The 27,730-nt window shown below is 39.3% G+C and overlaps 1 protein-coding gene and 1 long non-coding RNA gene across 2 annotated transcripts in view; one reads left to right on the forward strand and one right to left on the reverse strand.

The window, feature by feature from the left end:
• The window catches only part of RASGRP3 (RAS guanyl releasing protein 3), a 105,063-nt gene extending 92,852 nt beyond the window's left edge, over nt 1-12,211 (reverse strand). Inside the window, exon 1 of the mRNA XM_007191402.2 lies at nt 11,980-12,211. The gene's annotated coding sequence lies outside the window, so the exon portion shown is untranslated. The remainder of the gene's footprint in view (nt 1-11,979) is intronic.
• Nucleotides 3,414-27,425, forward strand: LOC103012845 (uncharacterized). Its single transcript, XR_451872.2, has 4 exons — nt 3,414-3,553; nt 4,745-5,027; nt 25,896-26,257; nt 26,417-27,425. It is a non-coding gene; the product is annotated as an uncharacterized LOC103012845 (long non-coding RNA).
• Nucleotides 27,426-27,730: the final 305 nt, after the last annotated feature.

Consider the following 27,730-nt stretch of genomic DNA (forward strand, 5'->3'; position numbering starts at 1 on the left):
GGCAGCACTTGACATGTGTCTCAACACCTACCTTAGCACCAAGTACAGAGTAATTATGTTATACCTAGTATATATAACTGAGGAAACATATCTGCTCCTCTATCACATTTAAATTTGTGTCTTAACGAATCTCATTACAAATTATAATGTCGTGATGACTCACAACAAATGATAAAAGTATTACTTACACACTTATTATACATAGTATCTGGTTCCCAGGGGGAATTTTAAAAAAATAGCTTTATTGGGACATAATGCACATACCATACAATTCATTGGTTTGGGTATATTACATTATTATTATTTTTAAATTGTGGTAAGATATATATAACAAAAAATTACTACTTTGACCGTTTTTAAGTTTACAATTCAGAAGGATGTTACATTTCACAATGTTGTGCAACCATTACCATTATTTCCAAAAGTTTTTTACCACCCAGATTAGAAATTCTATAACCATTAAAGAATACTTCTCCACTCATCCCTGCCCCCAGCCTTCAATAACATCTAACTTGCTTTCTGTCTCTATGATTTGCCTATTCAAGTTACTTAACATAAGTGGAATTACACAATTTTTCTCCTTTCGTGTCTGGATTATTTCACTTACAAGACACATCCATGTTGTAGAATATATCAGAACTTCATTCCTTTCTATGGCTAAAGAATATTCCATCATATGTATATACCATTATTTGTTTATCCATTCATCTGTTGATGGACACTTGGGTTGTTTCCACTCTTTGGCTATCATGAATAATGCTCCTATGAACACTGACCTACTCCAGAGGGAGTTTTTCAAAGCACAAAACATGGCACATACCTCAAGGAATTCATAATTAGGTCGATGAGAGAAGGAACTCCTGGAAAATTAACTATATAGGCAAATAATGGCTGAATAAATGAAAGAAATACCACCAAACATCATGTGATTAAATATATTAGACAATTAGACAGTGTGTTATAGTATTTCAGAAGAGGTGATGTCACAGAAGACTAGCGATGGTTTTATCAAAGAGAGCACATCTGTGCTGCATCTGGAAGCATATGCAGGCTCTGAATTGAGAGAAAGGAGGGGGTTGGCATAACTCTAGCCGGCCAGATCAGCACAGGAAAGTCTAGAGGGAGAGAAAATACATGGCACTTTCAGGGAAAGTTAGGAGACACATTGGTTAGGGCCTGAGAGAGAGAGGTCAGAAAAAATAAGATGCCCTATTACACCTGAATGCCAGGTGTATAAGAGACAGCTTTGGCGGTCCCAGCTCAAGCCCCTCTTTGCTGAAAACTGCCCCCATCTGCAGGATTAGTATAGTGACCCCCACTCCCAAGGGCATAAATGACTAGACAAGGTATTGACACCTGAGGCAAGTATAGGTCAGCTGGATAATTAGATTCTTTCTCAAGAGAATTTGGAATTTAGAGCTATCAGTGCTTGAACAAAAAGGACAAACAGGAGCTGATGGACATCCTCTTTCTTCCTGTGCATGGTGAAGCAGGGAAAGCTGGAGAGAGAGAGAGAGACAGAGAGAGAGAGAGAGAGAGAGAGAGAGAGAGAGAGAGAGAAGCAGAACCTCCCAGGAGGAGTGGAGGTAAGGAACCATCAAGTTCTCCAGTCAGGTCTCAGGCCCCTGATCAGCTGGTTTCTGGAGGGAGGCCCCTGCCAGTCTCAGCTTCATTTCTTGTGCTTCTGTGAGATACACTTTTTTTCTTATAACCACTATAGCTACTTTGAATGTATTTCCATTCATTGCAACTTGGCTAAGATCCCAAGCAGTTTGTCTGCCGAGTGTTTAGCTAAGCTACTCCATGGTATTGCTGCCTCGGCACCCATTTTGTTCGGCTAAGTGGCCCTCTGGGTGCTTTAAACTGACACTCGCCCCTCATACAAGGGCATGCCCTAGAAAACAGCCAGAAGAGTCACAGGTAAGTTAACTTCCTGATACGACTTCCCCAATAACCCTTGTGATCAAAGTCTCCCTTACCTCCAAGAGCCCTGTGTCCCTTAGTTAGGAGCCCCGTGGAGCTTACCAAAACCCTGCTTCTTTTGGTTTGAATTGAGCCTTAGCTCAGGAACCCCAAAGCATTCCACCCACGGACTCTACCCTAATATAAGCGTGTGCCCCAGGTCCTGTCCCTGCCTTGACCTCCCCCTCCAGGGCTGCTGAGTACTTCCCCCAGGATAAACCTCTCCATTTCAATTTCTCTTGTGGTCTTTTGTTTTGCTCACCATCCTACACCTGGGGCTCTACTTATCAAATGTTAATTCAACGAAGTCACAATAACCCCCAAGACAGATTACAGTTGGTCAGTTCTTCTGTATCTGTGGGTTCAAAAAAATTTTTTTTCGGAAGATTCCAAAAAGCAAAACTTGAATTTGCCATGCACTAGCAATTATTTCCATAGCACTTCCATAGTATTAGGTATTACACATAATCTGAGATGGTGATTTAAAGTATAGGATGTGTAGTTTAAACGCAAACACTATGCCATCTTATGTAAGGGACTTGAGCATCTGAGGATTTTCATACCAGCAAGGGTCTTGGAACCAGTCCCTACGGATACAGGATACTAAGGGACGAATCTGCTCTCAGGCGTGTGGAGAGTTGAATGTGTGGGGAGGGGGGACCCTGAGGGAAGGAAATCAGCTGGAGTCAGTCCTTGAATAAGGGGAAAAGGAGCAAACATAGAAGCAATAGTGACGATAAGGAAGGAATGGGATAATCGCAACTCACCGGCAGGTCCCTGAATTCTCTTGCTGATTTGTGCAATCAATCAGTGGCCCCACTCAACCCAGACTTCTTGACCTTTGCCTAAAGACCAGTTAGTGCCTAACCTTGCCACCTGCTCCTCATTTACTAGTGATAAGGAAAAGCAGCAGCAGTATCTGCAGGATCCAACAGCTAATGGAGCTCACGAAGATACGAAAGACTGACTCGGAAAGCACACTCCACACGCAAAGGTCAGTTGCACACGCCTCCCTCCCCTCCTTTTTCCCCTTCTGGAAGCTGCACAGGAAAATTTAGAGAATGATCCAAGTCCTGGTTCCCCCGAGCTCTGCCTCCCCACCCCCGCCCACGCCCGCAGGAGGACGGAGCAAGTTGGTAGAACTCTCTTTCTCAGGTGTCCCTACATTCACTTTCACTGCAACCTTTCTCTTACCTTCTTCTCTTCTACCTCTCTGCCAAATGTGACTCAGGAAAATCACGCCCTATTTAGGAACCAAAAAAAAGCTCCTAATTATGGCTACACCCTGAAGAGCAGCGCTAGAGGTACTCGGTCCTAAGGACGGGGAAAAAAAGGAGAATCCAAAGTTTAGAAGTTAAAATTAGACACAAATGAAAAGGCCTTCTCCACCTACGAGTCACGCAGATAATAAGGCCGTCTCCTGAGAAAAGAATTCCATCTATTTCCTCATTCTTCTCCGGTGAAGTTGCTTTCCTACTGACATTAGCAAACAAAATAAATACAATTTATCTTTTATGCTTGTCCCGGCATCTGATAGAACACCTGGCACTTCCTAGATTATCAGTGCTTTTGCTTTGGGTAGATGGAGATTGTAAGTTGATTCAATATATTATTTTTCTGTTTGGGTTAATTATTCATGCATTATTAACGTACAAATGTAATGTAGTTATTAACATAGTATTAGTGCATGGTATAATGTATTAATGTAGAAACGATACATTAATAGTTATATTTCATTGTAAATGCATTGGAATAGTTTAATAATTAATACACATTTATAATAAATTATAATGATTTAAGCATAAAGATCTAATGTAATACGTTGTGAATACATTGTAAATACACTGTAATGATTTCATTGTAAGTATATGAGATATGATATTTTAGATGCACATACCAGTGACTCTACAACTTTGCTTCTATGGCAAAAATGAAAAGTTTATTCAGAGGGCCAAGAACATTCTTAAAAACAAGCTTTTGTAACACTTCCAATTTGTATATCATGCAATGGGTGGTCATTATTTATATTTTAAATGTCTTTAACTTTTATTTTGATTTTAGAATTTTCTGATTGCTTTAAATCTAGCTCCGTAACCAAACCTTCATGGAATAAGAAATGAACCCAAAATATGATTATTTCAGTTGGCTGTGACTCCTTGCCAGGACTTCAGAAGCCCTTGTTTCCAAGTCTCTGCCATTGGCGGGGCCTTAAGAACCTACAGTGTCTTTTAGTTTTATCCACTTCCATCAGTTCTATTTTTGTATCTCCATACTTAGCACACAGAACTATCTTTGTCACTCCAGCTGACTGGCATGAGAGTCCCCAGGGCATAGTAGTTATACAAGATTATTGAAGCATACTTCCTACCCTTCAAATAAGACAATGCAGACTGCAGAAAAGACATCAGAAATGGTCACAATGGTAGAAGTGTGTGTGTGTGTGTGTGTGTGTGTGTGAATTGCTAAAGATTTCTTTCTTTGTACTAAGTTTTATGCATTATTAAGAGCACAACATCTATAATGCTTTCTAGAAGTTCATTTTAGGCTGTGTAATATCTGTTCCCATGTCTAAATTCACTTGGAAACATCATGATAAAATAAAGTTTCTTATAATCATATAACCCAGATTTCAAAAATTGAGAGTTTTTTAAAACCTCTATTACCCTTATTCTCAACTGAAGAATCCATCATTACTCGCAGCATTCCAATTGATCCAACGAACAGTTGGACTGTTCTAAGAGGCCAAAACTTACAAACTGCCAATCCTTTGCTTGCCTTTCAGTGATTCAGTTTTATCTGATACATGTAAGAGTGGCCTGCTGAGTACATCAGAAAGAAGACTGTGAGTCCTGAACAGACAGCAGAATGTCACAGCCCAAACTCCACATGCCATTCATGTAACTGCATAGCACTGCAGCTCTGCTGTTGAGGTTTGCACTGCCCACTCCAGTAGCCACTAGGCACCTCAAGCCACTGAGCACATGAAATGAGGCCCGTCTGAACCGAGGTATGTAGCAGGCATAAAATACACCCTGGATTTCAAAGACTTGGTACCAAAGAAGAAGGTAAGATATCTCATTAACAATCTTTTATATTGATTGCATGTCGAAATGATAATGTTTTGGATATATTGGGTTCAACAAACGAGATTCTTAAAACTAATTTTTACCTGTCTCTTTACTTCCTTAATGTGGCCACTAGAAAATATAAAATGACATATGTGGCTCACATTTGTGGCTCACTTTATATTTCTAGTGGACAGTACTTGGTCTAGAGGCCTCCACAATAAATTGCATGACCAGTAATTAGTCTTTCAGATTGGAAGTCAGAGCCGCTGCAGAATTTTACTCCAAATCAGGCTAATCAGAGGAGAATATGACCAGGAGTAAAGATTAAAGCAGCCCCTACATGTTTAGTTTTCCCAACCAAAGCATTTTAATGATACCCATCAGGACAGTTAAGTCATGTCTAAGGACACAAGCCACTGGTTGAGATACTGATAAATGTCACTGAAGTGCACATAGTACCTGCCTTACTTAGCTCTTTCCCAGTTGATAACACATCCTTCATTTTCATCTCAGTCATTGTTAACTGTACTCATTTCATAGCATGGAAACAGGAGAGTGAATCATGAATTCACTTGTTTTGACTTTTTGTTGTTGGTTTCCCCCACCATTGCTGTTAAAATGAAGACGAGGGATCTTTTCACAGAAAATAGAAACGTGAATTTGATTTTTAAAAATTTAATGGAAAATAAAACTTTTAAGATTCTGTGTACGGGCAACAGGGGGCTAGTTATTATTATAGCAGCATTATAACTGGACATGTCGTGCACATGGAGAAGTTCACACTGACACTGAATATTAACATACATAAAAATTCAGTCCCAAATCACTGATGTGGGATTACCAGATTACTGAATTAAAAACACATTGGGGGTCACTACTGCCAGCAAAGAGTTGTGTAACTGCTGGTAAAAACAATAGTGATTTCAGGAGTAGATTGAAAACAAAACAAAACAATAATATCTTTGTAATGTTCTGAAATTGTTGCACTAATAGAACTAAGACAGGCTCCAATGCGTTTCCCAGTCTGATTTGCTGACCATCTTGTCTGCCCATAATTGTTTTCTGCCATTCATTTCCTCCAATTGTCAATTATTGCTAAAACAATTATGAAAAAAACAAGTGTCTGTCTTTGTTTCCTGTTGCCTATGAATACAGTGAAGTCATAGACCAGACTAGTGCATCATAATCTTTTCCATTACAATGAATTATGCTGTCACAAACAGGATACAGTGCTTTACTGGGCAAAGAAACCTAAGTGGGGCTGAATTAGCACAAACCTGATTGTCAGCCATGACAGCAAGACATTAGAGCACTGGGACTTAGTTTTCCACTTTTTCAAAACATACTGGTTTTTGTACCTGATCATAAAAGTACATGGATAGACCTAGAGACTGTCATACAGAGTGACGTAAGTCAAAAAGAGAAAAACAAATATTGTATAATATTGCTTATATGTGGAATCTAGAAAAATGGTACAGATAAACTTATTGGCAAAGCAGAAATAGAGACACAGTTGTAGAGAACAAACTTATGGATACCAAGGGGGTGGGGAGTGGGATGAATTGGGAGACTGGGATTGACATATATGCACTACTATGTATAAAATAGATAACTAATGAGAACCTACTGTATAGCACAGGGAACTCTACTCGATGCTCTGTGATGACCTAAATGTAAAGGAAATCTAAAAAAGAGGGGATATATGTATATGTATAACTGATTCACTTTGCAGTACAACAGAAACTAACACAACATTGTAAAGCAACTATACTCCAATAAAAATTTAAAAAATAAAATAAAATAAAAAATAAAAGTAGTACATGCTATCCCAGAGACAAAGTAGAAAATAAAAATCACCTTTACCTCACTGACCAGAGGTTCTTATTGTTAACATTTTGGTGTAGGAATTTTTAGTTCTTAACTCTTTTTCATATATACATTTATAATTTTTAAGAAAATGGGATCACACCATGTATATAATTTTTTGTCTTCTCTTTTTCACCTAACATTACTACAAAGAGTTTCCAATGCCATTAAATATTTTAATGTAATTTAATGGCTATTTGTAATTCTATATTGTGGAATATTATTTGACAATTTCCTTATTTTGTATATTTGTCCAAAATTTGTCTGTTTCAAATAGATAAACTTTCTTTTACATACATTTTTGCCTCAATCTATGAATATTTCCTTAGGATATATTCCTAAAAGATAGACTATTTACTTTTTTATGTATATATATATATATATATTATAAAAATTTATTTATTTTATTTATTTATTTTTGGCTGTGTTGGGTCTTCGTTGCTGCGCGTGGGCTTTCTCTAGTTGCGGTGAGCGGGGGCTACTCTTTGTTGCAATGCGCGGGCTTCTCATGGCGGTGGCTTCTCGTTGCGGAGCACGGCCTCTAGGTGCGCAGGCTTCAGTAGTTGCAGCACGCGGGCTCAATAGTTGTGGCTCACGGGCTCTAGAGCCCAGGCTCAGTAGTTGTGGCACACAGGCTTAGTTGCTCCGCGGCATGTGAGATCTTCCCGGACCAGGGATCGAACCCGTGTCCCCTGCATTGGCAGGCGGATTCTCAACCACTGCACCACCAGGGAAGTCCCAGACTATTTACGTTTTAGTAGAAAAAATATTGTGTATCTTGAAATAAATATTTAGAATAAAATGTCTAGGAAATTTTCTTAACAATCAAGGCACAGATGTGCATTAAAAATTTAATAACCAAGCTTGATATATGTACCTTCCTAACAGGATAAACAAGTGAAATACTTTCAATGATTACAAAGTTTAAGATAAATCTAAAACGGGTCTATCCGAAATGCCCTTTGGGCCAGCCAGCTGTAAAAGTCTAAGTAATTCCACGAAGTCCTTTTCCAGAATCTGTTAGCACAACTAGCCCCCAAACCTTTTAGGAGCCCACAGATGATTCTGCAGTGATTCTGTGACCTCTTAGTTTCCTAAAGAGCTTGCTTCTAGTGGCTGCCTGCGCTGTCCCTGACCTGGGCTGAGCATTGTTACCTGGTTCTGCCACTAGAGGGCAGCCAAGGAGAGGGAGAGGTGTTTAACACCCTTCTTGGTCCTGTTTCCTCTTCGGTATGGTATAATCTTTATTTCGTAAGATAACCGAGGAGAAATCTAAAAATGAGGCACTGAAGGGAAAAACAATTTAGGTAATAAATATACAAATAAGTAAAATCAATAAGAAAATCTCTGTGTACAAACTATTCCCGTTTCCTCAGAGAGATTAACCAAAAGGTGCAGAATTCTGAGGGCTACCGCAGTGAGGAGCAAAGACCAGGCGTCTGGTTAAAAATTGGGTTACAGCATGAACAATTGTGCCTTTAGATCTTTGCAGATGGAGAAAGTGGGTCCACAGCAGATACATACTCCACGGGAATGAGTGGGTACATGGCTTTGAGCTCATGCACACCTGGCTTCCATTTTCTGTCTCTAGGTAATCAAGGACAAGTCACTTAACCTCTCTGAGCCTTAGTTTTCTCATTTATACAATGTGGCTAGCAATGGAACCTGCCCATAGGTGGTTTTGAGCACTAAATAAGAGAATGTATATTAAAAAGCTTGGCATATAGAAAATTCTCCATCAGTGTTGGCCATTGTTATTACTTCCAGCCCTCACCTTTCTCCTAAGCTGTTTCCCATTTCCAGCTGTCCACTTACTATTTCTACTTGATTATTGCATCATCACCTCAAATTTAATATGTCTGAAAATAAAATCCTTGCTTCCCTCACTAACTCCCTGACCTGCTTCTATCTCTTTGGCTATTTATTTGAATGGACTCTAAGTAAAACATAATATCCTCTCTAACACTTCTTCTCCTCCTAAAACCATATCCAGTTAGTTTGCAAAACATGTGGGATTTGTTCCTAATGTGTCTCCAATCTGGTTGGTTTCTTTCTCTCTGTTGTCACCAGCACCCAGACCTTGGTGACCTGCTCTTTGCCCCAGCAGGTCCTGCCTTGAATGGGCAGATCTTATTGATGTCATTTCCCTTCTCAAAATCCTCAGTGACTCCCCAGTGTCTTCAAATTAGATTCTAAATTCCTTAGTCTGGCATATTGTCCCACTGCAGTCTGACTTCAACCTCCTCCAGATGCTTTCCTCTTGTTCCATATGGGCATTGCCCCTGCTCCTATCAAGCTGGTTGACACAGAATTCCCTGGTAGCGTTGCCAGTAGGAAATAAAAAACACAGGACACTCAGTTAAACGTGCATCAGATAAACAACAAATATATTTTGTATAAGTATGTCTCATACAATACGCCTCATACACACCAGTGAAATAGGACATACTCTTACTAGAAAAAGTATATGTTGTTTATCTGCAATTCATATTTCAGTGGGAATCCTGTATTTCATCCAGCAACCCAAGTATCAATACATTCCTATCTCTTCCCACGCACACAGCTCCGTTCTTGTCTTGGATGCTCTTATCTCTTGCCATACCCATCAGATCTCCCTCTGCCCTTCAAGGCTCAGCTCAACCTCATCCCTCCATGAAGCCTGCCTGGATCAGGCCTTCCTTATCTGTTCTTATTATCTACATCATTCATTTGGTTCCATATATAGGATGCCTTGTGTTCTGTATAATTCCCACTCTCCAAGTAAATGTTGAGTTTATCAAAGGTAGAGAATGTATTATAAGTAGGAGAACTTAACAAATATGCTTTGGTGGTGTGGTGCTGTGCTGACCTGTAATATAGAATGTGAGGGGATGAGAGCACAGGAGAAAGAGAACATCCAGAGGCCGCTAATCTGGATTTAAGGTGCTCATAGACCCACGAAAATCAATTTGCAACTCCCCCTCCTTCCATAGCATCAGGCCAGGTGGGTATGGCTTCCTGGCCTTGGCATGCTTCTCCCTACACCCCCCTTCAATACATCCTACAAGTTGTGGATTACATTTGGTGACTAAATTTCTTAAAACTCCACTCTATCTGAAGAGTAATCTGATTTCACTTATATTTCTATGTGAGAGTTGGGGTGGCTATACTATGCAAGCTGTAAACACATAGTGATTATAGGAGTTACGCAGGAAATGAAGAAATAAATGACTATTTAATTAATAGAGAAGCTAAAAAAATTGGCAATTTTTTTTTCAGAATTAGCTAACTCTAATAATGTACCATATTCTCAGGAGCTTGAGAATACATCAAGAAAGCTATGAAACTATTAAGCCATTCCCAAGAAATCTATTTTAAATAACTGGCATTTCATGGATACGTTTATAAGCATCTATGGGCAACCAGAAACCAATGACCAACAACAAGACTTTTAAAAGTGAAAAAATACATATTCTTAGAATTAAATACATAACTCATTATTTTATCTATTATTTAAACATTCAATGGTGTTTAAAACATTTTTATTCTCATCATGTAAACATATGAATGTGTCAAGTGAGAATGTTGTTTTGAAATTATAAGAGGAAAGGTTCAACAGGAACAGAAATCAGGATCACTGTAAGCAATGTCCCTATCGCTGACCCACGTGGAGTAGCAATTAATTAGGTTACCTCAGACTTTTCTTTGTGGAAATAATAAAATGGATTCAGCACTGAATTCAGGACTTTGCAGCACTGGAATGTCCTGGAAACAAGGGCTAAGAGTTTGTTTTATTTATTTCTTCAGACCCATCATATTTGTCCAGATTAATTTTATTTCACTCTATTTTTTACAACTTAATTTTAACTAAGAAATATTGCTCTTTCTACTCAAGAATATTATACTTTGCTGTTTCCATGGAATGAATTATAATTTTCTAATCAGAAGAAAATAACCCTTAAATTCTTCCATGAAAGAGAACAGCCAATGCGATCCACATTGAGACAGAACTGAGCCTTGGCCTCTTGCACTAGTTGCAATCTGGCTGGCTCAGCTTTTCTGGCTTCCAGCTTTGCTATCTTCTTAAGACAGATTCTAAACATACCAGTCTCAAACTGGGATAAGCCAAAATAACAGCAACACATTTCCTTTGGCTCTTCCTTTTCAATAAACCACCAGAACCTTATTCCTTTGTTTGACATCATGGTAACATTAATCAAGTTTCTCCAGGACACAAATGTGGATATTATCAGCGGTGAATGCAAATATGGTGCATCATCTAAACAAACGTACTTGTTTGATGGCAAAGAATGTTAAAAGAAGTTGGAATGTCCCTAGGAGCTTTCCAAGTTTTTGTGGGCAGCATCAACTGCTCTTGGATTTAATCCATTCCCTTTCGACCTTTCCACTTCCAAACCCAGGGACATTTTTTCAGGTCACTCAGAAAATATATGTTGAATGAATGTTTTGAAATAATAACTTAAATGTAAATAATTATTGTGAACAGTTTCTATCACTTGAGCTGTTAAGTGCTGTTTTTTGTACTTCTAGAGGGTTTTTCTTGGTCTGAAAATGAACGTTCAGGAGAAGCTCTGTATTAAAAAAAATTTAATCTTCACATAATTTTATACAAAATTTAATTTTTAGGTAAAATAACTTTTCTGAAATAGACCACTTTTGCTTGAGGGCCTCTCTATTAAATGTATTCGAAACCAGTATTGATCCCCCCAAAATGGTATATGGATCACTCATCAGCACTTTGAAAAGGGTAGAAAAACAGACAAATATCAAGAAATTATTTTTCAAAAATGATCTTCAGTGAAATTATGTATACTGTTTAATCCCCTGGTGATAATGAAACCAAAGAAAACTTAGTGGCGATAAAGCTATCTTAAGGAAACAACTACTTTAAAAACACTATTGTTAAAAACCGAAGATGTCACAAGTGAGGCTGATTTCCACATTTTTTCAGAGATATAAGCAAAGCTTATGAGCTCTTCATGAGTGTCCACCCTCAAATTATACACACCGTCTGGGGCTAATATCCACAGTGCATAATATGCACGTAGACACAACAATAGACGGTCTTGAAAAGGACACTTACCTTAACTCGCAGGTGTGGAATCATTTCAAGCTCATCCCTCTGTTGAATCCTCTCTTTCCTTCTGCTTCACCAACCCCTAACAAGTTTCTCTTCCACGTATCTAAACACCTAGAGATTCCTGTTCTCTCTTCTAAAATGCTGCATTCACCTCCATTGCCCAAATCCAGTTCAAAAATGGGGAGAGTAAAAAATTCGAATTTGCAAGCTGTTTACGCCTGACGACGACAGTGAAGCTACTAAGCTTTGAGCTCACTGAATTAAAGGTTGTTTGGCTAAATGGCAGGCACACTTCCTCCTATTCTTTCTGAACTTAGTTTTCCTGCCTCCAGCGGAGCTTTTTCCTTTCCTGGGCTATAAATAGGCTAGTCGTAAGAGTCCGGAGGAAAGAAGAAGGCAGGAAATACATTTGATTTCAAAAAGCAGTCTTAGGGGTGTGTGTGTGTGTGTGTGTGTGTGTGTGTGTGTGTGTGTGTGTGTGTGTGTGTGTGTGTGTGTGTGTGTGTGTGTTTCTTTCATTCAAGTGAACACCAATAAACAAGTTAAGGAAAATTCAGCTTTGGTGTGTGCACCATAGTCAATATTTTCTTTGATTTCCTATAACCTCAGTTTGGCTATAAGATGTCATTTCTCATAAGCAAAGCTTGGGTTTAGAGATGTATTATTTTCTATAGAACATAAAAAAATCTACATCTAAGCCTTCATTTTTCAAAGGATTGCCAAATAAATCAAATTTTCCAGGGGAACTGAGGAAAGGGGCAGACAAGAGGGGTTACCGTAGTTGTTTCTTTTCATTCAAAAGGAGGTGAAGCAGTACTTTTTTTTTTTTTAAATAAATTTATTTATTTATTTATTTATTTATTTATGGCTGTGTTGGGTCTTCGTTTCTGTGCGAGGGCTTTCTCTAGTTGCGGCAAGCGGGGGCCACTCTTCATCGCGGTGCGCGGGCCTCTCACTGTCGCGGCCTCTCTTGTTGCGGAGCACGGGCTCCAGACGCGCAGGCTCAGTAGTTGTGGCTCACGGGCCTAGTTGCTTCGCGGCATGTGGGATCTTCCCGGACCAGGGCTCGAACCCGTGTCCCCTGCATTGGCAGGCAGATTCTCTACCACTGCGCCACCAGGGAAGCCCGAAGCAGTACTTTTTGACGCAAGATTCAACAAAAGGAAAATATCAGGTGAACAAGAAAAGCAGATACTTTTGCTTGGATGAAAGTATGATGTCGAATTTATAAGCCAGTCAGCTATTTGCACTAAATTAATACATTGTCCACAGTCTTGCTACTCAAAGTTGTTTAACTTCTCTCATAATTATATGCAACATAAAGTAAAATAAAAATTAGACGTCATTTTTCACATGTCAGAATGGCAGATCAAAATTTTGGATATTGTCTGCTATCATTGAAGCGTGGAGAAATAAGCATCCGTATAATAGTAGATGCGAGTGTAAACTGGCATAGACTATTTGACAGAGGCCAATTCTCAACCTCTTTCGAAATGTTAAGTGCACATACTCTAAGATACTTAAACATGCTTGATTCTGCAAAGTGGGAGTGGAGATCTAGAAAGGGGGAACACTTTAGTTTCTGATATACATTTTTTTAAAAAATTTATTTATTTATGTATTTATTTTTGGCTGTGTTGTGTCTTCGTTTCTGTGCGAGGGCTTTCTCTAGTTTCGGCAGGCGGGGGCCACTCTTCATCGTGGTGCGCGGGCCTCTCACTATCGCGGCCTCTCTTGTTGTGGCGGAGCACAGGCTCCAGACGCGCAGGCTCAGTAGTTGTGGCTCACGGGCCTAGTTGCTCCGCGGCATGTGGGATCTTCCCGGACCAGGGCTCGAACCCGTGTGCCCTGCATTAGCAGGCAGATTCTCAACCACTGCACCACCAGGGAAGCCCTCTGATATACATATTTTGTGCTCTTTTAACTTTTATACTGTGTATGCCATGCTTTAAAAACTTATTAAAAGGTAGAATTTTTAAAACTGTTATTACTTAAGTAATAAATAATAACATAGGATTCATAGGATTCTATTATCTATTTATTATCCATCATCTATCTGTCAATCATTATACACTTACCGTCTCAACAAGCTTTTCTTTTCATTGGTTTACATTGGGTAACACTTTAAGCAGCAACACTGGAATACCCAGGAATCCCTTGGCGGGGGAGGGTGAGTACTGAGAGCGCTGTCCACAGATCCATAGCGTCAGTAGCCCTTTAATCAGAGTCTCCAGGGCAGGGCCCGGCAATCTGTATTTTAACTCCAGATGGTTCTCATGCTTACGAAAGTATGAGAAGCACCAGCCTATAGAATTATTTTGTTTGTTTGTTTATTAGTATCCCACCCTCTAAAAAGAATTTGAGAGTACAGCTGGGTGACAAGGGTTAATAATACCATACTGCATATTTGAAAGTTACTAAGAGAGGAAATCTTAAAAGTCCTCATCACAAGAAAGAAAATTTTCTGTAACTATGAATGGTGGAGATGTTAACTAGACTTATGGTGGTGATCATTTCGCAATATACACAAATATCAAACCATTAGGTAGTACACCTGAAACTAATATAATGTTATATGTCAATTACACCTCATTAAAACAAGTAAAAAATGAATGAAAATAAAAGGGCTTGAGACAAGTGATTTTATTTTATGGAAAAATAAGGATAACTTTAAACACTTAATGCCAGTGACTCCTATTTAGAAGGCTAGAAGAGTTCTTACACATAAAGGTTAAAAAGACGTACTAATTTCCCAGTTACTTTGGAGGAAGCTATCTAAAGCAAGGCAACAGCAGTGGAAAGAGCAAGCTGATGGTATTTAAGGGAGAGGCAAAAGCACTCTCTCATCTGGGGTTAATCATAATTAAAATGGATGAATTCAAAGCAGAGTTTATTAATGTGGATGTTTGAAAATCGTTGTTACCTGAAATAAAACAAAACAAAGAAAATATGAAGAAATTAAAAGAAAAGTCTCTAAATGCAGACAAAATATTCCACTCTCTATTTTTGTTTAGTAATTTGATGATGGTTTTCTGAGCCAGCCGTTTTTTGTCTATTCGTAGCCTTAATGCAAAGCCCTATCTTTGAGAAACAATAGGTTGAACAATGAGCGCAGCCCCAGCTGGTGAGGGAAAAGCAACAGTATCTGCATCCCAGGCACAGATGGGGAGGAAAAGATTTCTTTTAAAAAAAAGAGAGAGAGAGAGAGAGAGAGAGAAAGGAATGAATGACCTCGTTGTAATAGCAGAAAGGAAGAAGGAAGTCCACGGTGGTCAGGATATAACAGCTGCAGTGTACTGAAGTGGCTAAAAGGTACATGAGTTGACTTTGGCAGAAAAATGACTGGCAACGGGGTAATAAGTTTCTGGGAGCAAACCATCCTCCCATGTGAGAAGAATGAACTCTTCTAAGAAACTCCGAGTACAATTACCAGGCTTTCATTGTTCTCTGGAAACTTTCCTTCTCTTTTTGTGGGGAAATATTTTACTTCTCAAAAAGAACAACTTCATAGAGCTCCCCATATAGCCCATCTCTATGAATGAAGCATTAAAACATTTATGGAAACAGAAAGGCTCTGTACTCTTAATCTAAAATTAACGATAGACTCTCTTAAAAGGCATTAGGGGAAAAAGCCAAAGGCCTCGCAAGGAAACGTAATGTGCAAATTTCTTCAACTGCTTTGGTTTTGCAAGTGGAGGAAAATACATTTTTTTATTGTAGTCATCTACAAAGAATTTCAATGTATACAATATAAAGGAAACCCAAGCAAAAGTCCTCAAGGAAAATGTGAAAGAAGTCTGCATATTATTTCTCAAATGACCTGAATGCACTGCATGTATCTGAGCCCGTATGCCTTGCAGGTATTTTTTTAAAAAAGCCTATCTTCGTTCACAAAGTGCAGAAGTTCTAAGCGTTACCAAATTGTGGGGAACTGTGTTCCTTTGACTTGAATTGTTGTATCATACTAATAAAAATAAATCAGAGCTGCTGGAATGAGTAATCAAAAGGACAAGTAAAGGATGGGTCTCTAAATTTTAGCAGGAACATTGAAAAGCTGGTTGAAAGTCAGGAAGGAGTTCTACGTTATAAAAATAAAATATAAAAGTTAACAATACTTTGAAGGAATTAGAAGACTTAGTGGGATAAAGATGAACCTTTTCCATTAATTTCCATAAATTGTGTTCATCAGTAGTTTATTTTTTACTTAGCCTAATAATGTTAAAGTTACCTTGCAAAATTATAGTAATCCTGGCACAAATGAAACAGTTCACAGTATCTCTCAGCAGAAACCCAGCCTTGGTTAAAATTCAGTGGAGAAATCTAAATTAGACTGCCCTCACTGGGTTTGGCTTTGGACTGGATTGGTATTCTGTCAGTTTGCCATGCACCTAAAATAAAACAGCACTAGTTTCCATGTAATGATAATTTTAAAAAAATGATCTTGAAACTCTCCAGTTATGAATGTCTAGAGCTTATCAGTTTTGTCAAGACTAAAATCTGATGTCATAATAACTAAAGGAAATTCTAATTGGTGTTGTAGTAAAAGTTTTTCTATTAATTTTAAAACATGGACACTTTCATTTTATTGTTTCTGTCAGCTGTGTGTTCTTTTGGGGAAAAACCTTTGGACTCAACCATAAGGTGGTTTGTGGAGCTAATCACTGATGGAGGCAAGAAGAAGCAAAACCATCACTGGGAGGAAAATATGCAGAAAAGAAAACAGATCATTGTAGGGACAGTGCATGACACACTTCTGAAGACAGAGGGAGATTGCCATGGGCTTCAAGAGCATTGGTGCCCAAATATTACATTTTTGTGCAACATTTGGAAAGAAGAAGGGAAGGAATTAGGGGAGAGAACATGGCAGTGAAATTGATTTACCTATCTAAGGTAAAATTTATTGCTTTGGCAGACACTCTAGTCTAGTGAAGGCCAAGTGGTAGGTTGGTTGCTGATTTAATAGTTCATACAGGTTCCTTGCTTATACAATAGATTAGTTTGACTTCATAATAGAGTCAATATACTCCATAATCCCCTGAAACATATGACTATACAATTAATGAAAAAAGTATAAACTGAGTTTATATTGATGTTGTCAAGGTGAACGCAATCACAAGCTCTAGAATCCTAACATAAATTACGGGGTGCAAATTCACACCAATTAGATGCAGCAAGTTAAAATAACTGAGTCTGGATTAAAGACCTAAATGTAAGGCCAGACACTATAAAACTGTTAGAGGAAAACATAGGCAGAACACTCTATGACATAAATCACAGCAAGATCCTTTTTGACACACATCCTAGAGAAATGGAAATAAAAACAAAAATAAACAAATGAGACCTAATGAAACTTAAAAGCTTTTGCACAGCAAAGGAAACCATAAACAAGACGAAAAGACAATGGGAGAAAATATTTTCAAACACATCAATGGACAAAAGATTAATCTCCAAAATTTACAAGCAGCTCATGCAGCTCAATATCAAAAAAACAAACAACCTAATCCAAAAATGGGCAGAAGACCTAAATAGACATTTCTCCAAAGAAGATATACAGATTGCCAACGAACACATGAAAGGATGCTCAACATCACTAATCATTAGAGAAATGCAAATCAAAACTATAATGAGGTATCACCTCACACCAGTCAGAATGGCCATCATCAAAAAATCTACAGACAATAAATGCTGGAGAGGATGTGGAGAAAAGGGAACCCTCTTGCACTGTTGGTGGGAATGTAAATTGATAAAGCCACTATGGTGAACAGTATGGAGGCTCCTTAAAAAACTAAAAATAGAACTACCATACGACCCTGCAATCCCACTACTGGGCATATACCCTGAGAAAACCGTAATTCAAAAAGAGTCATGTACCACAATGTTCATTGCAGCTCTATTCACAATAGCCAGGACATGGAAGCAACCTAAGTGTCCATCGACAGATGAATGGATAAAGAAGATGTGGCACATATATACAATGGAATATTACTCAGCCATAAAAAGAAACGAAATTGAGTTATTTGTAGTGAGGTGGATGGACCTAGAGTCTGTCATACAGAGTGAAGTAAGTCAGAAAGAGAAAAACAAATACCATATGCTAACACATATATATGGAATCTAAAAAAAAAAAAAGGTCCTGAAGAACCCAGGAGCAGGACAGGAATAAAGAAGCAGACGTAGGGAATGGACTTGAGGGTACAGGGAGGTGGAAGGGTAAGGTGGGACAAAGTGAGAGAGTGACATGGACTTATATATACTACCAAATATAAAATAGAGAGCTAGTGGGAGGCAGTCGCATAGCACAGGAAGATCAGCTCAGTGCTTTGTGACCACCTAGAGAGGTGGGAGGGAGACACAAGAGGGAGGAGATATGGGGATATATGTATATGTATAGCCGATTCACTTTGTTATAAAGCAGAAACTAACACACCATTGTAAAGCAATTATACTCCAATAAAGATGTTAAAAAAAATAAAAATAAAAAAGATAAAATAAAATAACTGAGTCTTCTGGTTGTAGCCAATGTGACCCAAAGACTGTCCCTTGCTGGCTTTGAAGAAGCGAGCTGTCATGTTGTGAGCTGCCTCTGGAGAGCACCACGTGGCAAGGTACTGAAGCAGCCTCCCTCCAACAGTCAGCAAGAAACTGAGGGTTTCAATCCAGCAGCATGCAAGGACTGGACGCTGCCAACAACCACATGAGCTGGAAACAGCTCCTTCCCGAGTCAAGCCTCAGATGAGACCAAAGCCCCAGCTGATAACTTGATTGCATCCTTGTAAGACTCTGAATCAGTGGACCCAGCTACGTCATGTCTGGCCAGGCAGGCTATAGGAGAGTCTCCTATCAAGTTGGTTTATAGTCATGTGTAAGGTCATCATATACACATAACCATGTATATTGCATCACCTTTGCTGCATTCTATTAGTGAGCAGGAAGTCATAGGTCCTGCCTATACTCGGGGGGAAGGGGATAAAAGTGTGTGAATCCCAGGAGGCAGGGGATCATGGTGGCCACCCTAGAGTTTGTCTACCACAGTGGGTAACCAACCTAGAAAGAAGAAACAAGTAGACATAATACCAAGTGGATTTCTAAAGAATAGTGAGGACAGTGTTATCCACAGGAAGAACAGACAAAACAACTTCTTAATTTTTCCTCCTTCAAAGCAGTGGGAAGTGCACTGCCTCAACAGAGAATCAGGTCATCTCTCCACCATTATACACTCTTGAGCAACTCAGTAACCTAAATGTTCTTCTGCTCCAACTCTGAGGTCCTTTCAGTTCTAAGCTTCTGTGACTTTGGACCTGCCCCTTCAAGCCTCTCAAGACATTTTGGAATGTCACAAATCCTGGTTGTATTCATACAATGCATTTGGTGACCATTGTGTTACTGTTGAAACCTTAAAACGGGGGTGGGGGTGGGGAAGAGCATATATAAAAGCTTAATCCCTTAGAAAAGTTAAAAGACAAATCAGTTGGGGTGTTACTATCTGATCCAATGTTTGATTTTCCACTTGAATGTTTATATTTCTAAAGTATGACATCATTCTAAAAATACATGAAGATAAAACTATTAGGCAATTCACTTTGTACAGGCAAATTTTGGGCTAAAACTATGTTCTCTGTGGGGAACAAATTACATTTCACGTTACATCCAAGTAATATTGAGTGTATCAAAAATTACTTTGGCAGTATAAATTCACAGATTCTCAGGGTTAGATAGAGCCTTCACAGACATTTATCTACACATCCATCTAATGGGCAAAAATCCTCCAGAACATGAAGAACAAATTGTCTTATTAATTTCTAAGTAAAAAGACTGTCATTGCACATTCTCGTGATATCATAAATGTAAATGACTATTAAAATAAAATTATGAATTTAATCTGGATGAGGCAACTCCAAATTGCTTTGCTCACTAGATAAATGACACTTTTTTTCTTCAGACAAAAAATTAAATTCTAAAGTATATGGTATTTAAAAGTATATTCACAGTTATTCTTGTGTGGACAGACTACACGATGAAATGAATGTTATAAATGTTCTCCAATACTTCCTTGAGAACACATTGAAAGTTACAAGTCAGGTTGAAACTAGGAATGCTTCATTTCCATCTAGAGGCTGAAGAGGGATTAAAAAGTTGAAAAAGGAAATGACATTTTTAGAGCTATATGAGATCAGAGGCTCTCAGAGTCTGGATTTCAAAACACTAAACACTAAAGCCACATTTTTGGAGATAGCATCACATTATAGCTCCTTATTATATGGCTTGTTCAAATACATATTAATGCACAATTAATTCTAAAATAAACCACATGCTACAGATTGTATTTTATTTGGACAAGTCCAGCAAAATGCTTTTTTTTTTTTTTTACTGTATTTTTTCAACCACATGGAAGTCCTTACTAAGTACAAATCTCTGAGATTGAGCCCATAGAAGAAAAAATAAAATTAAATATTTGGTCCTTGCCTTAAAAGCAGCATACCTTCTAAAGCAGAATTTCTCAAACTGTGGTTCAATGACAGCCTGTTTCAACATAACATAGTGTTTATTTAACATGCAGATTTTGGGGCCTCAGACTCAAAAGGATTTCTAATTCTGTAGGCATAGGGTAAGCCTTGGAATATGCATATATAATAAGCCTGTGATTGTTATTATATACTGAAGTTTGAGAACCCATGATCCAGGGGTCAAAACATATATTTTTAACACAAGAGAGTGATCCAAAGGATCAGATTATGTAATTACTGCATGAATTCTGACTATAGCCGTAGCCAACATCAAGGTTCCATATTGGAATACATGTTATAGCATAAACTTCCCTTAAAACAAGTTCAAATTTGTAGCAAATTTAATTTGTGTCTCTCAGAAAAAATCAGGATGGAGGGACCATTTGTTTTTTTCTGGGTGCTAAAAAAATTTTTTTTTCTGCATTTTTTTTATTGTGGTAAAAAACACCTAACATAAAGTTTACAATCTTAACAAATTTTAAGTGTACAGTTCAGAAGTGTTAAGTATATTCACATTGTTCTGAAACAGATCTCCAGAACTTTTTTATCTTGCAAAACTGAAACTCGATACCCTTAAAACAACAACTCCCCCTTTCCACCCTCCTCCAAGCCCTTGGTAACCACCATGCTACTTTCTGTTTCTAAGATGAAGGAGCCATTTTTAAAACACTATCCAATGACAAAGTGTCAGGTCTGAGAAAAAGAGAGCAAGGAGAGTTGAGTCTAAACACCAAAATTGGGGGTTGGATTTAAGAAATGAGATCATAAAGCAGAAGGAAGGAGCAAAGCAAAGACAGATGGATGCAGAAGCAGAGGCATTTTCCAGAATTGAGTTGATATAATTTGGCCTTCTGGTGTGGGTGTTGGAGGCCAGGGAGGTGTGCTCTCTGAAGCCAGATTAGAGCTGTAAGCCACTGTCATATCAGATAACCTTCCTACATCTTTGGTGAACAAATGACTATGATGAAAGTAGATGAGAAGGAGGTCAGAGGATGAAGACTGGGGATTATAAAGGATATTTACCACCTCCAAAATTCTCTGCGGACTTGGGAGATGGGCAGATCTGTGATAAAACCCACTGTGATAGTTTACTAGGACTGGAGTGGTTGAGGCAGTCCGTGGGGCATTGTGGGTCTCTGCTTTCTGGGCACAGATGTCATTAGAATTAAGTGTCAAAAGGCACCATTCGTAATACAGAGCCATCAGAAGTCCTGAAGGGCCATGGTTAATGCTTTGAATAGGCCAGGATCATCCAACAGGGTTGGGGAGATGGCCTGAGGGAAGTCAAGAACTTATGTGAAGGTGTCCTCCAAGGCATTAAACTAATCAATCTGGAGAACTAGACACTTCTTCTGCTGTGTATTGTGGGGTGGCTCTGAAGCTCATCCAAGCCATGATCTAGGAAAGAAAGCATGGAAAAAGTAGAAAGGGCCTACACTTTGAAGCCAGACACACCCAACTTCAAATTCTACTGCCGCTTACCATCTGGATGACCTTTAAACCAGTGGTTCCCACCCTTTCTGGCACCAGGGACCGGTTTTGTGGAAGACAGTTTTTCCACAGCCGGGCGGGGGGGAAGGGAGGGGATGGTTCAGGCAGTGATGCGAGCGATGGGGAGTGATGGAGAGCAGCAGATGAAGCTTCACTTGCCCGCCCGCCACTCACCTCCTGATGTGCGGCCCGGTCCCTAACAGGCTGCGGATGGGAGGTTGAGGACCCCTGCTTTAAACCATCTAAATATCAATTTCCCTATCTACACCTCAACTTCTGACAATAACTACCTACTGGGCAAGGACCTGGGTCAAGTGCTGTGTAACGGGGAGATGCTCTCCTGGTGCAGAGGCACAGTTTCTCCTCTCAGTGATGAAAGCAGCCTGCTAAGAATTGGATGTGGTAAGGATCCTAAGGTTGAGAAGGAACAAGGAAGTCTGGGAGGTATATGGAAGTCTGAGAGTTCTTTGGCTAATAGGTTATTCAGATCCCTAAGTTATGGCGTGGTTTTCATAGCAGAATTGGTGGTCCAAGTCATAGCACCAAAGGATGTCTTAAGAGGGCCATTAGCTCCCATGACATCCATTAGCCTCCACAACCAAAGTCATCCCAAATAAGCATACAAAATAAGTAAAAATAGGATGTTTGTTATGCAAAAGCAGCTTAATGACAGACTCCTTAGCTCCCCCTCCCAGCTGAACTGCTACCTCCAAGTCATGTATGGAAACTTTGATGCTGTTAGGAGCCTCTGCTTCTACTATGGCTTGAACCTGGAGGTGGGCACTGATTGTTCTGACCTCTGTGGGTGGGGCCTGGCCAGCTTCATTTTCCCAGTAGCAGATGTGTGCTGCTCAGACCAGTCCCCATATATGTGACGTGCCCCAGCACAATACACGGATGGCTATGTGCCCACCTGGAGGTGGCAGCAGAGAGTGGTGACCATAACCAGCTATTGTGGCTTGCAGTTCACCCCTGGAGTTGTGTAGGCTGAGGACGGAAACTAACTATTCAGGTAGCAATCTCCATTTGTCTAGATTTGGGGTTGATGAATTCCAAAGGCAGCTTGCAAAATGATTCCTAATGTGTGTTGCCTATGGTCTTAGAGTAAGACACACCTGGAAAAGAGAGATTTTTTTTTTTGCCTTGTGGCTCTTTCTGGCCCACCATGTTTACTGCAAGGACCAGAATTGCTTTGAGACTGAAGTTATGAGAGCACTTACTCAATGTGTCCTCAGAATTACTACCTGAACATTGCAGAGTACTAATCCCAGTGGCCTTTTCAGCTCTAGACTGGTCCATCTCGTGGCATCTCAACATCTCCACTTGGATGTTCCTGGGCATCTCAAACTCATCATGTTCAAGATTGGATTCCACTTCTTTTTTTTTTTTTAAAGATAATCTTTAAAGACTGTTGCTTTTTTTTTTTTAATTTTTATTTATTTATTTATTTATTTATGGCTGTGTTGGGTCTTCGTTTCTGTGCGAGGGCTTTCTCCAGTTGCGGCAAGTGGGGGCCACTCTTCATCGCGGTGCGCGGGCCTCTCACTATCGTGGCCTCTCTTGTTGCGGAGCACAGGCTCCAGATGCACAGGCTCAGTAGTGGTGGCTCACGGGCCCAGTCGCTCCGCGGCATGTGGGCTCCTCCCAGACCAGGGCTCGAACCCGTGTCTCCTGCATTGGCAGGCAGACTCTCAACCACTGCGCCACCAAGGAAGCCCCTCCATTTCTTTTTCATTCAATTTTCCCCATGGGAAGTAGGTGAGAAGCAATAGCTTTCTTCAATGCAGCCACCGAAACCAGAAATCTGGTGTCATCCTAGAATCTTCCCTTTTTCCTCTCTCTCACTGGCTTCAAACTGCTCGGATAATCTATGTGACATATCAGTGAATAAAATGAAATTTTGTTGCCTAATTGGGAAAAAAATCAGTAAAAGGTAAATCTGGGAAAGACTTTTATTCAAATGTCTCTCTTACAAGGGAATCATGAGCACATGGGGGGCAGGGCTGGTGATTAGAAACATGGGGAGAGAATTCTGAAGATCTCTAGCTCTGATCTGCGGGAGGAGTTTGAGAACAAAAATTCAAAGAGTTGTTTGACTCCTGTTGCCTGATTCTGAAATGCAGAAGTGCCCGGGCAGGGGACCCTGTGGAGAGTACAGACGACACCATCCTGCCATCGTGCACCCCACAAGGGGCTAAGCAACTGGAGCAGAAGGAAGTTATGTTTTTTTGTATTGTTTTATTTTTGTCTTAAAGAGATATCCTTCTTAATATGTGTGTTAAAGTCGTGAATAAAGACATAGAGGGTATGCAAACTTGAAAGAGATAGCAACCATACTGAATGACAGAATCAGAATCTCAAAAGATCTTGACAGCCTAAAGTAAAGGGACAAATGACAGAAAGTGAAATTAATAGGACCAAAGGTAAAATTCTGCATTGAGGTTAAAAAAACCAGTTGCACAAATTCAGAATGGGGAGACATGGCTTAACAGGATCCCATACTTTTCAAACTTGTCATTGATGTTACATTAGTCAGCGTATGCTAATTGCTATAATTTCCAAGCCTCAGTGGTTTTAAGATACCCAAGGGAGGAAAAAGTGCCAAAGAGATGACAGTCTTGGCTCAGTCAATTGACTGCTTCTAGCAAGTCTTCAGACATTCCATTAATGTGTGCCCAGTAAGGAGATTTTCAGATAATAACTCATTTTAACTAGGTTAACACTCATATTGGAAAAATGGTTTAAAAAGCTTTCTGCAAAAAAGTAACTGGTGAAAGAAAGATAACAGCAAAATGAACTTAAAGAAAATGGCAGAGCAAACCTTTCTACTCTGAGTACAAGTCAGCTGCATTATGGTAAAAAAAAAAAAAAAAATGATAATGCGATTAGAACAGCAAGAAGGAGTCCCTCCAAATCTAAAATTATCAAGAAGACCATTTAAAATATGGATTTACATCGACTTACATTAATGGACGTATACATTAATGATAAAATTCTCCCTAGTTGGCTAGCATATTATGTCTTGAGATCTTATCTATTAATAATATGAATTCCAGTGATTAACCAGACATTTAAAAGCTAAGCATTCAGAACAGGAAGACAAACTCCAGCAGTTTTTTGGAGATTTTTATAGTTATGTGGAACAAACCCAGTTCTTGACAAATCTCATAAAACCTACTGATAATTGCTTAGAAGCCTCTTTTGAGGCTTTTCACTTTACAATTAAGGAACAAAAGCCACGAACCATCAGTGTCTCTGGTTCTTCCTGCCACAGAAAAAGATGGTTGAAGTAATTATAACACAAAAGACCAACAAACTCCAAAGCATTGCTTTGTCAGCACATTTTTGGTGAACTCACATAGAAAACATTGCTGAAGATATGAAGAAACAAATATTAGAACAGATTGGTCATGTATTTGGATGAAAGTACAAATGTTTGTAACATGTCTCCATCTATGGTACTTGTTAGATTCTATTTCAATAGTTACATTTCCAAAGAACTGCTTTTTTTGTGATGCATTTAAAATATCTTACTGAAAAATCCTACCAAAGAATATCCCAGTGACAAATGATTTCATAAATAAAAATAATATTTTTATGGGAAACCTATTGAAGTGTAACCACTGAATTCAGAGAATAAAAGGTATTCCTGCAGAGGAATAAAAGGATTTTGGAAACCCTGACAGGGATGTTCGTCTCTGTGGTGTTCATCCAATGTTTCATTCTTGGGGGAGCTAATTCAGTGAAGAAATTGAGGCTAGAAGTGCCAGTGATACTACTTGATGCCACTGATGTGATTGGTTTTAATGAAAACCTTTAAACAGTAGAACTTTACAAGATTGTAAGGAGATGGTGAGTCTGCTGAGATTGAAAATCCATTTTCTTCTTCTACCTAATATCACTTCCTTCTCATCCCTTCTACAGGCATCGTTCCCCAAAACACTCCCTAATGCAGCTCCTGTGTGATGAGTCTGCTTCCCAGGAAACTCAACTTGCAACAGTGGTAGGAGTGGCCCAAGAAAACAGATGCTCACGTGGGATTCTGAAGCTGCCACCTGACTAGCCAGCTAGCAGTGAAGACCCTGATCATCAGAAGGAGGAGGGCTGCTCTATATAATGGGACAGAGAAGAATGTGACGCCATCCTCCTGGTCCACTGGAGTGCCTCTTGACATTTCCTTGCTCATCTTGATGATAAATGGATAAACACAGCCGTAATACTTAAGAAAGGCATGGAGATCAGGAGCTCAGAGGCCTCAGAAATGAAGATCTGGGTCTTGCCAACAGGTAAAGCATCTACTCGGCAAAGACAGTTTCTGAGAATGAGACAATCTAGAATGGGTAGTAGATGATGAGTATCCGTTGTGGTCCCAAGTGCTTGGGCTCCAACTGCTTACAGCCAGGGGTATAATTTATCCTATTAACCTTCTTATCCATTTCCCCCAGGAAAAGAGATCCAACAGAATCTTGGAGGAACTCTTCCCAGAATTTATATGAAGTGGATCTGAGTAGTGCAAATGGTGGACCATAGTGGAAGCTGTGATGTGCTACTCTGTCTCCTTGAAGACTGAAGGACTTATTCCTCCAGCTATTCAGGGCACCATTGGCTGACAGTCATCAGAAATTACTATAGCCTGGAGAGTTCTGCCTTGCACAAAGTTCCCATGCTTCCTTCCCCAGGGCAGCTCAGATCTAATAACTGGTCAATGTGTAATATAAAGGCCCAAATCCCTCAGCTTATCTCAGGACATTAAAGGACATCAGAGCTTCAGGATCCCCAGAGGGTTAGCCTAGCCTTTGCTGAGACCCCATCACAGTGCAATTTCTTCTACTGCTTCCTTCTCTCCCTTTCCACAGTGTTGATGCTGGGAGTGCGCCCTATAAAAATTTCTGCACACTGATCTCCATCCCAGAGTTTGCTTCCTGGGAACCCCACCCTACGACAAAAACATTGGGACACCTGATGAAATTTGAATATGGACTCTTTTTTAAATAATGGGGTTGTACCAATGTTAAATTTCCTGATTTTTGATCATATATTATGTTTATATAAGAGAATGTTTTTGTTCTTAGGAAACACACTGACAAAAACAGGAATAAAGGCACACAGTATCTGCAACTTAATTTCAAATGATTTAGAAAAAATTGTACATGGAGAGGTGGAAGATCAGACAAAAAGAAGAAAATAGGGCTAAATGGAAACAATTGGCGAATCTGGGTAAAAACTATGGAGGTTATTTATACACTTCTTGCAACTTTTCTGTAAGTTTGAATTTACATCAATATTACAAATTACCAAAGTAAAATGACCAGACCTCATACCATTCTCAGAGATTCTGATTCCTTTGGGTGCTATTATATTTCCAGCACTCAGCTCCAGTCTGTAGGTATTCAATAAATATTTACTGAGTAAATGAATGAGTTAATGAGTAACCCTGGAAGTTAAGATAATGAGTTCAGTTTTGGATATGGAGACCTTTGAGTGCCTGTGAGTCCTCTTTTGAAAGTCCACTCTAGGGACTGAATAACCTTTTGCTCAATTCTTAAGGTAACAAGTGAAGATATAACTCCTGTGTCCTTTTTTGAGACCATTATTCTCCCTAGCATTTAGAAGTCTGAAGTCCCTATGAGACCTTGTGTAAACAATATCTCATCACTTTGGACCTAATTTGATTTTTAAATGACATAGTGACTGAGTATTGACCTTAAATGATGGAGAAATGGCCTGACTTCTGTGGGCATCCAAATTTCTGTATCCTG

The sequence above is a fragment of the Balaenoptera acutorostrata genome, chromosome 12 (genome assembly GCF_949987535.1).
Source record: "Balaenoptera acutorostrata chromosome 12, mBalAcu1.1, whole genome shotgun sequence".
Lineage (NCBI taxonomy): Eukaryota > Metazoa > Chordata > Mammalia > Artiodactyla > Balaenopteridae > Balaenoptera > Balaenoptera acutorostrata.